The 10,580-nt window shown below is 52.2% G+C and overlaps 1 long non-coding RNA gene and 1 pseudogene across 1 annotated transcript; both read right to left on the bottom strand.

Moving 5' to 3' along the window:
• Window positions 1–6,529: 6,529 nt before the first annotated feature.
• On the bottom strand, window positions 6,530–7,892 carry LOC111258278. Its single transcript, XR_002678939.1, has 2 exons — window positions 7,326–7,892; window positions 6,530–6,912 (listed from the first exon to the last, which is right to left on the bottom strand). It is a non-coding gene; the product is annotated as an uncharacterized LOC111258278 (long non-coding RNA).
• A 735-nt stretch (window positions 7,893–8,627) lies between these two features.
• On the bottom strand, window positions 8,628–10,473 carry LOC101763344 (annotated as a pseudogene).
• Window positions 10,474–10,580: the final 107 nt, after the last annotated feature.

Genomic DNA, 10,580 nt, shown 5'->3' with positions numbered 1-10,580 from the left:
ATTTTTGGAGGTCGTTTGATTGAGTTTCGAATTTTTCCAACTTCCTTACAAAGGCTGTTTTTGACCTGCGGAATATTTCAAAAAATATTCATCAAATTTTCGGAGGTGCGGAATATTCTGAAGGTTTTTCGGAAAAATCCGTAGGTGCGGAATATTCTAGAGAATTTTCCAGAAAATTCTGTAAGGGCAGATTCTCCGAAGGTTTGTGCGGATTCTCTGGAAGTTGCGAAATTTTCCTAAGAGTTTTATGGAGTTTTCCGTACTTTTGTGTTGGTTTTCAAATTTCTTCTTCCGACACTTGTTTGGGTTCTTTCTTACTTTCGCTAGTCTCAAATTTGGTTCCTAGCATCATTCCTAGGTCCATTAGCTCCTGCATAGCTAAGGGGACTTGATATTGCTAAAAGAGAGGTTTGTGACTTTAGTCGAGGTTCATTGAGGAAGTTTGAATCGGCTCTCATTCACCCTCCCTCTGGTCGTCTGTCCCGGTCCTTCATGGACCTTTATCTCCATGCAAAAGTTTGATTCCTAAATTTTCACCTAACATTGTATGATTCATTATTTTAATTCACAACGCATGTAAACAATTCCGTAAGCATCACCGTGGTGATTTCAAAGAAAAACTTTCATTCAGTACAACGTTCCCGATATGTATGAAGTTTGCACAATTTGTACATTCTATAACACGGATATTCCATAACTTGTTTTTTCACTAAAGTGCTTGAGACAAGAACAAGAAAATAATTTATGTGGATACTACACCTATAAACACATGTACCATTTCATGAGGGATAACGTGATGTCGGACAATATAACTGTATGTAAAATAAACTTATTAATAATTAATCGTTTTCTAGCTCATTGGTGTAACATTCACATATTTTCAAATTACAGATGATGCATATTGGAGATAATATGAACTCTTGGAGAAGGAGAGACTTTTGGACTTCCAAGAAGCTCTCATAACATTTCCGGTGGATGTGGTGATAAATCCCAATGGAGAATTTTATTACGATGGACATTCAATAGCCGCACCGAGCAGCACCATGATGGTAGGATCCTAAGAATTACGAGGATAAATTATTGTATATATAGTAATTGTACAAATACTAGTTTGACGTGTATAAACTACTATATATACCACATTCATACAATACGAGCATATACGTGTAAGTAGTGTACGCTAAGGATGTATGTGTCTATATATATAACCAACAATTAGCATTAATATGGAAAAGAATTTAGGGTAAAAAGAAAAAAAATCTTTAGTCTCGATTGGTAATACCAGCCATAACTAAAGGGACCACGTGCATGCGTGTGCATGGCAGCTCTTTCCGGGTGAGTAACCCGGGAATAAAGAGTCATACTTTTAATTCGAAAGATTAGTTTCGGTTGGATATTCGAAAGATATAGCTATCCAGCCAGAACTAATGCTCACCTAGGGAATCGCTGTGCCATTGTGTTCACGGCATCCAGGAGCTGACGAGCTGAGTTGGGAGGGACCGTCGCCGCAATGTAATCGCTTAGCACTGGGTAGGGATACAGGCGGGGCGGGTTGCGCACTACGGGAAATCTCTAATTTGCTGAGTGTATTCCCTCGGGCACTCGGCAAAGAGCACTTTGCCGAGTGTTTCGCGAAAAGCACTCGGCGAAGTAATGACACTCGTTAAATCAAGGCTTTGCCGAGTGTTTTATTTTTAGCACTCAGCAAACAAAAGGTTTATTGGGCAACAAGTTTTTATCCTGAAAAAAGGAAAAAAAACTTTCCGGAGTCCCCCAATCGGGGCCGCTCAGCAACCCTAAAAAATTCTTAGGTAATTAACCCCCCCGCCCGCGCCCCCTTTCCTCCGCACCCCACCAGGCCCCCAGCCCCCGAGCCCCACTCGGAAACCCCCCCCCCCCGAGCCCCCTATCTCCTCCGACCTCCCCTCCCTGCCCTCCTCCCCTCCCCTCTCCCTCCCTCCCTGGCGCACCTCCTCCCCTCCCCCCTCCCTGGCGCAGCCGGATCTGGCGCGAGGTGGTGACGGGGGCGGGTCGAGGTGGCGGCGGGTCATGGCGGCCGGTAGGGGCGCGGCATGGCGGCCGGATCTGGTGCCCCTCCCTCCCCTTCTTCCCCGACCGGATCTGGCGCCCTTCTTCCCCGGATCCGGCGGGAGGGTGTGGCGGCGGCGGCGGGGGCGGATCGAGGCGGCCGGCACGGGCGGGTCATGCGGCAACGGCGTTGTGTGCAGTGTGTGGTGGCGGTGGTGGTGGCGGCGGCTGGTGGTGCAGTGTGTGGTGGTGGTGGTGGTGGCGGCGGCCGGTGGTGTAGTGTGTGGTGGCGGTGGTGGTGCCGGCGGCTGGTGGTGGTGGTGGCGGCCGGATGTTTCTTTAATCTTTTTGAAAAATTGGTTGTCGAGTGTTTTTTGCCACTCGGCGAAGTGTTTGCCGAGTACCCGACACACAATACTCGGCGAATCAGCGTTTGCCGGCAGATTTTTTGCCGTGTGTCATATTCCGAGTGTTACACTCGGCAAAGGCTTTACCGAGTATTTTTCGGGCTTCGCCGAGTGCCCTGGCACTCGGCAAAGTCCCTGTGTCCGGTAGTGGCGGCTGGCCGCCGCGCGTCCCCACCTGCCGCAAACACGTACGCGTGCTCAAGCGGTAGCCCGCACGTGTCCGCCAGATTTTTGCGGACATTGCGGCAACCCGCATACGGCCGCATGCCATCCATGATTAACCTCTGCTGCATCAACATGTGCTGCCGTCCGTGGCGTGGCTTCTTCCTCTCCTCTCTAGAACTCACGTCGCGGTTGGCACCACGCCTGGACACTCGCGTGGGCGTGGCTGTGCGCCTGTTACATCCACGACCAACGGGCGCACGCCCTCGTGACCTTCAGCAGCAAGAGTGGGCCTCGCCGTCGTGCCGCCCCCATCCAGGCGTTGCGCCGCGCTACTGATCTTCTGGAGCATGGGCGGAGCGTCAGCGAGTAGCTCCGGCATCAAGAGCATGGGCGGAGCCAGCATTCAAACATAGGGGGGCCAAGTAGATATCTATCATATACCATTCATATACACAATTTAATATCGCTATTCATTTATTTCTGTTAAACTGCTTCAAACAGTATCTTTCTTTTGTTTCCATGAGCGAAAACTTGATTTCAATGAATTGGGTATAAGAAAAGAAGAATTTATATAAAACGTTTTCAGTTTCTATAGTAAATTTACATAACTAATGTGTTATTTGACAAGCTGGCAAACACATCAGAAACCTACAAATCAAAGGAATAGATACCGAAGCGAGATTTATGAAGAAATTGATTGAAATAATTAATTGGAATATCTTGTTAGCTTCAATGTGAAGCCCTTTGCACCACTTAGGTAGTTGCAAATATGCTTGACATCAAAGAAATTGAGGCAAATTAATTGCATCTTCCCATATATACGAAGCAATTGAAACATATTGGAATGACAAAGCAGATACAATTGAGGAATCGAGGTCACGTGAGATGAAGATATAGTAACGAACTGAGCATCGTGTCGCGGTGCTGGTGCCGCCGAACAGGAAGATCTAGCGCGCGAGAACCAATCAAGGTTGGAAATCAAGTGACAGGCCCCGGACCCGGTATCTCCAGTTGCTAGCAGCTAGCCTACTCGCCTAATAGCCAAAACACCCAACCATGGTTTTGACGCATACAACTAGCTGAAACATGAATTAGCACCAGTAAAAAAAATCTGCCTCTGACCTTGGCAGTGGCAGGGGTCATGGCCCCTGCTGGCCCCCCTTGCCTTCGCCCCTGATCAAGAGCCGCTTCCACCCTTCGTGCCACGCCATGGCCTCCGCCACACGGTAGGTCTCACTGCCCACAGCCACTGGCACAGCGCGTCCTGCCACTTGCCGAAGAACTCCTCTAGGAGCCGCGCCATGTCCAGCGCCGACACCACGGACGAGTGATGACGCCGTCCTCATCACCCTGCGGAACCCGCCGTCGTCCTACTCCGGCAGCGTGACGCACACAGCCTGCAGGCCCCGCCTCAAAGACGGCATGACTTGGCCGCCGTCCGCCAACGAACTCCCCCAACGCCGCCGGCCCAAACGCGTCCTTCCACGGAAGCACCATGTCGCGGTCGGCCAGGCCCGGGCCGCGTGCCACCCCTGCAGCTCCCTCCTTTGTTTAGTTGCCCAACTAAAATTATTGTAGCAACATTGTAGCATTTCGTTTGTATTGGTGAATTATTGTCAAAATATTGACTAATTAGACTCAAAAGATTCGTCTCGCAAAGTACAACAAAACTGTGCAATTAGTTTTTAATTTCATCTACATTTAGTACCCCATGCATGTACTGCAAGTTTGATATGATGGGAAATCTTCTTTTTTTTATAGTGGTAAAGTTGGAATTTGGACTAACTTTTCCCTCACCGTCGCGTATAGCGGCTCGAGCCGGTGCCCGAGGAGCGGGGTCCACGGGCGCATCCAAACGCGTGGCACAGCACGGGCTCCCACCGGGGCTCCCAGGACTGCACGGCGGCCGATCAGAGTGTGGCGCGCGGGACCGGCGATTGCGGAGGAGCATTGAGCGGTGGAGGAGGGAAGGGATCAGGACAAACTTGCAGGCATGCGGCGCCACCAGGCAATCGCGAGCTACCCGCGTAGACCCGCTCCGTCAAAGCGGGTTACCTGTGCGGTAATTTGTGGGTTCGCTGGCGGGTTCATCCTAGAGGGTTCGCGGCAGAACCCGCCCCGCCTGCATCCCTAGCACTGGGGTCGGGCGGTATCGGCTTTGCATAGGCTGCTAATTGATTCCACCGTGACCCCATCAGAGCCGACATGAAACAAACGGGAAGTAACGGTACGTGATATCCAATGGAGCAAAAGAACCCAACAAAACACCACCTTAATTTCTTAATCGCATTACTCTGCATTGGAGAATTTCCCTTCGTTTTGTTTGCCTTCCTGCTGCTACAACTGGTGTGCTAGCGGCTAGCCATATGAGAACACATATTACCATCCCCTGACTACTCCTTTGTGAGGAAGAATTGGATGTGCAAATATGGGCTCCACGTGGACCAGGATCCGGTGTAGTAGCCATTGGCACTGCAACTTAAACAGTGGCACTGTAGCAACGGGGTCCATGCGCAGAGAGAGGAACGGGTGGTGGACTATCCGGCACTGTGCATGTACTGTAGCAGTCCGTGCTGTTCGCAAAAATACTGTAGCTGCATCCACCGTAGCACTCGATCACACTCGATCATCCCTGAATACGGACGGTTCAGATCGCTACCAGTGGTAACTTGCAGTAGCAGTTACCATTGCACCCGATCTCCATCCGGGCTCCACGCCAAGAACTTCACAAAATACCTTGATAAAAATACACGACTTCAAAGTTTTCAATGGCTTACCAAATTTAAAATTTTACAACTACATTGTTATTGTTTCTTTCTATATACACTACTACAGAGTATGCTATCACCGTCGGCCCATCACAGCCGGTTTTGCATGGGCCGGCGGTGATAGACTTTCACCGTCGGGTTTGAAGCAAATAGGAGTAGTGAGCATTAAAACTGGCGGTGATGATGCTCTTCACTACCGGTTATTGGCTAAAACCGGTGGTGAAAGTATCACCGCCAGCTCTTCTTACCATCAAGCAATGATAATTGGAGCGGACTTGAACAACGAGTTCAATCCAATTAACTCGCGCCTTCGTGTCCGCCCCACCACCCCCCTCCCCCGTCTCCCTCTCCCGTAGCCTCCTCTCTCTCTCTCTGGCTCGCAAAGGCGGGTTAGCTCTATCTGTCTCTTTCGCGGCCCCTTGTCCTCCATCCCTCTCTCGCGGCCCCTCCACCGCTCTCTCTTCTCTCACCGCCCCTCTCCTTCACCGCCCTCCCTCCTCCCTCTCCCTCCACCGTCGGTGACCCCCTCCTTCTGCCTCCCTGGCCTCCCCTCTCCTCCCCCCTCCGTTTGCCCTCACCTCATGCCTAAGGTGAGGAGCAGCAGCGGCGCCCTTCAAGGCATGGAGATCCAGCCTCCTCTCTCCTCCCCCCTTGATGGAGCAGCGTTAACTATATCCGACAACGGCGGCAACCAAGAGATTCGGCGACGACAAGATCCGGCCTCCTGGATGCGGAGGTGTGGAGGAGTTGTAGCGTGTGGGGCGATGGGCAAGATGCAGCGGCACGCGAGGGAGCAGCGGCAGGCTGAATGTGGCGGCGAGCTAGGGGAGTGGCGGCGCACGGGGATTCTGACGGTGGAGACCCTGGTACGCCTCCCCCAGGTTACTGCAGCGGTTGGCCGGCCAAATCCAGCGAGCCGCAGCGGTGGCGGCCACAACCGTGGCTGCCAGCGGCGGCCCGGAATGGGGGCGGCGGCGGCACGGGATGGGGCTGCAGCCAGCAGGATTTTTTTAATTTTTTATTAAGCATCACCGTCGGCCTATTCCTATCACCGCCGAATTTCATATGATGGATTTGAAACAGTGATGGGGAGTTTGGAGCCGGAGGTGATGTGCATATCTGCCGTAGTGATAGATAAAAAGATCAATAAGTCCAATGATAAATGAAAACGAGTTTTCATGAAAATTGCAGCCTATCCACGCACTATAGTTAGGCACGACCTTTCTCCTCTTTAATTGTGTTTTTAGTGCTTGTACTATTGCTCGGAAGACCTAGAATTTCAACGTACTACACGATTCCACGTCGTTGGCATGGACTGATTGTCATGGTATGAGGTCCTTCTTCCAGATCGTTCTGCAAAAGTTGTAAGGACGAATGACTGGCAAAGTGGCACCGGTGTTCGCTCGTCATTACTCTCCACAGGCGTCTAAATCGCCAGCAAGAAGTTGTCCGTGGTGATCACAAAAGTCTTCCCATCCCAGCTCCGGGAAAGACTTGGCTGCTGATGAAATGCTGTAATCGTTCCGTTGCTTCCAGTTTCTGGCCTGTTCATGGATGGCAAGGACAAATAAAGAAGAGCTTAATTATTCTCCGTGGATTGCAAGTACAACTTTAATACTTTGCACCCAACAATGGATGCACACAGCTAGGAGTAATAGCTAAACGCCTTTTAAAAAGAATTGACCAATAAATATCAGAAACAGTTTGTGTTGCGAAGTAGAAAGAAACGGGGAACAAACTAGAGTAAACCTATTACTAGGACCATGATTTTCCAACTCCTGCCGTTTGAAATTACAAGCAGGTGTTTCTAATCTTAGTTTGCCTTGTATTTTTTTTTCATGGGGTTGCGGTGTGTTAGGCCTTCTCCAGTGGCCGGTGCATACACCTAAGTGGCATGCTCAAAGCGATTTATATTTATGAATCGACTCATGGAGATTAAAAAATAGATTAGCCCCACCTGTAGGATCCCCGATACACTCGTCGTTGTGGCCACCGCCCGCCGCTGTGGAGTCATTGACGCATAGCCGGCGGAGCAACGGGCCTTCTTATCTCCCTGCGCAGTGGCCGCAGCACTCGCCCAATCAGCCGGGCCTCCGCCGTGGAGTCACCGACGCACTGCCGATGGAGCAGTCACCAGTCGGGCTCCTCATCTCCCTGCTAAGATGCCGCAGCACTGGCTGGCGTCTTCATCTGTCGCCGGCTCGCCGCCGCGCTCGCTGGCTTCCCCCATCCCCTTGCTCCCCAACGCGCTCGGCAGCTACAGCCCTCTCCCGGCCCTCCGGTGTTGGCTCCGCGCATCTCTAGCACGGCGGAGTCTTTCTGGGTAGTAGCAGGCGCGCGCGGCGAGCTGAGCTGCGCGCGGAAGCAAAAGCGGCGGCGGAGGAAACTAGGACGGAGGAAGAGGCGGCGGACGGATGACAGGGAAGAGCGGTGGCTACATTTTATATAACATTAGGGGTATGAATCGATTCAACATTTTTACTTCCGTGGCGCGCTCTCTCTCATCGACAAATCAGATTACTACTGCGATGCCCTTAGATGGTCTCCTTTATTGATGACCCAGTTATTATTTTCGTTAAAAAAATATAATTGGAAGAGTATTGGCTGCAAGTTCGTGGTGATAAGTGTCGTAACATCAGAAAAATCCCTTTACATATATATACACACACTGGCCTAAACAACGAAGAACTATGATGATTCAACGAAGCAAAGAACAACCAGGTGAGAGTAAATTTGGGTCATCAGATAAATCCCTTTTTTGCTTGCATTATAAGGAGTTTTTGGTTGCAGACTTCTAGTGCTTGTAGCCACGTGCTGTAAAAAAAGAGGACGGATATATAACAAAGGACCCACCTGCAATATGATGGAACCTGTATTGAGATGGTCGACTGTTAAGGACTGAGGAGGACAGTACAATAGTGATAACTTTATTACAATAGAAAGCACAAAGCAGGAAAAGGAAACATAAGAAGCGAATTACGGCGTTTTTGTTCTTCATTCCAATTGTCCAAAGTTTAGTTTAATGCACATCGAATGTTTAGATATTAATTATGATATTAAAATGTTAATTATAAAACTAATTGCACAGATGGAGGTTAATTCGCGAGATGAATCTTTTAAATCTAATTAGTCCATGATTTGATAATATGATGCTACTGGAAATGTGGACTACTAATCATAAATTAATTAGACTTAATAGATTCATCTCGCAAATTAGCCTCCATTTGTGCAATTGATTTTGTAATTAGTCTATATTTAATACTTCTAATTAATATTTAAATATTCGACGTGGCATGGATTAAACTTTATTTCGTGGAACCAAACACCCCCTTTCCACAGCATACATTCAGGTAACCGTACTCCGTGCACATACGAGCTAGAGTCAGGCTGCCCTCACGAGCTCCTTGAGCTGCAGGACGAAGTCCCCGGCGAACCTCTTCTGAACGGCGTCGTCCGTCAAGAACTCCCTCCACTTCCTCCCGTCCCCATCCCCTCCCTCCGCCATCGCCAAGGCAACCGCATCGCTCACGTCCTGGCGTCCGAACCAGCCGTCCTCGTCGCGGCGCGCCACCTCCACCCCAACCAGCAACTCTCGCGCGAGCAGCGCCGCGTTGAGGTACTGGTCGCCCTTCATCGGCAGCAGCACCAGCCGGCAACCGGCTACGAGCCCCTCCACGGCGGAGCTGAACCCGGCGTGGTTCAAGTAGCACCCGACGCTCTGGTGCTGCAGGATGTGCTGCTGCTGCACCCACCCCGTGTGCACCGCGCCTCTCCCCTTCACCCTCTCCTCGAACCCCGGCGGGATCCGTGCCCGGAGCTCCACTTCCGTGTCGGCTCCCTTGGGGAAGTTGAGCACGGCGAGGAACGGCCGGTTGGCGGCCTCGAGGCCGAGGAGAAGCTCTGTCGCCGCCGCTGCCGGTAGGAACGTCTCGCTGCCGAACGAGGCGAAGACGACGGAGTTCTCCGGGAACGAGGAGAGCCAGCTGGCCCACCGCTCCTCGAGATGGCCCTGCGGCGGCTCCGGCACGACGGGTCCGGCGAGAAGCACTAGCCTGCCGAACTGGGCGGAGAGGTAACTTATGTAGGGGCCCTCCATCTCCACTCAGGTCTTTATCACGATGGCATCGCAGGCCTTGATGCCGGCGATCACACGGTCGTAGACGCAGGGCTGGCCGTCGAAGCTGGTGAACAGGTAGGTGAAGCCGGCGGCCTGGTAGGGCGGAATGGTGGCTAGCGCGGAGCCCTTGGGAAAACCGGAAGGGGCGGACGTGAGGTCACCGGCCGACGGGACCGCCCCATGGAGGCGGCGCGCCGGGACGACGTTGTAGGCGCCGGCGACGGCTGAGAACACGCTGAAGTGGAGCACCTTGATGCCAAGAGGCGCGGCGATGTCGGTGACCCACGGGGTGGCGAAGTCGATCAGCGCGGCGTCCGGGCGGAGCTCGGACAACAGCGCCGACACCTGGTCCCGAGTGCCGTCGAAGGCGACCTTGAGGAGCTCGGCGCCGTCGGCCGTGAGCTCGGCCGTGCTGGCGGCTCCCTCGGGTAGCCCCGGCACGTGGGGCAGGAATAGCGGCACGACGGCCGCCGCGCCGGCGGCCGGCGCCAGCATGGCCTGCACGCGCGGCAGGTTCCCGTCGGCCGTCAGGAACGTCACGCGGATGTGCGCGCCCTCGACGGAGACCAGCTTCCGCGCCAGCTGCGCGAACGGGCTGATATGGCCGAAGGCGAGCCAGGGGAGCATCACGACGTGAATAGCTTCGCCGGCGGCGGCATCTTTTCTTCCTCCACCCGGCATGGTAGGCACGGTGTATGGTTGCTCGGCGTTACCTGGCTCTGGATTTGTATGATTGTATATTGTATCCAGGATCCAGCTAGAGTTGGATTGGATCCGATTCTAACAAATCTTTTGAGAAGCTTTACGGACCATGACCACGAACCGCCTGCTCTGGCCATTTATCTTGTGCTAGTGGTTGTAGGGCGGATCCGGCCGCCTGGGGCCGCCGACATGGCATGCAGGTGGCTGTCAAAGTCACGATAATGGAGGAGTACAGAAGCACTGTTGCCGTGTTGCGGGACGCGGCTCAGATTCTTGCACGCAGCTATCTTCGATAACTCTTGAGTAAAAACTAAAATTCATGACTCCCACATCCGAGACAAGCAAGAAGAATAAAATCATTCAAAGGATCCGATGGTAGTGGTGGGAAACGGA

Source organism: Setaria italica, chromosome VIII (assembly GCF_000263155.2).
Source record: "Setaria italica strain Yugu1 chromosome VIII, Setaria_italica_v2.0, whole genome shotgun sequence".
NCBI classification, from domain to species: Eukaryota; Viridiplantae; Streptophyta; class Magnoliopsida; order Poales; family Poaceae; genus Setaria; species Setaria italica.
Note: the sequence above shows the minus strand (reverse complement) of the source record. Positions and strands in the feature narration are given on the sequence as shown.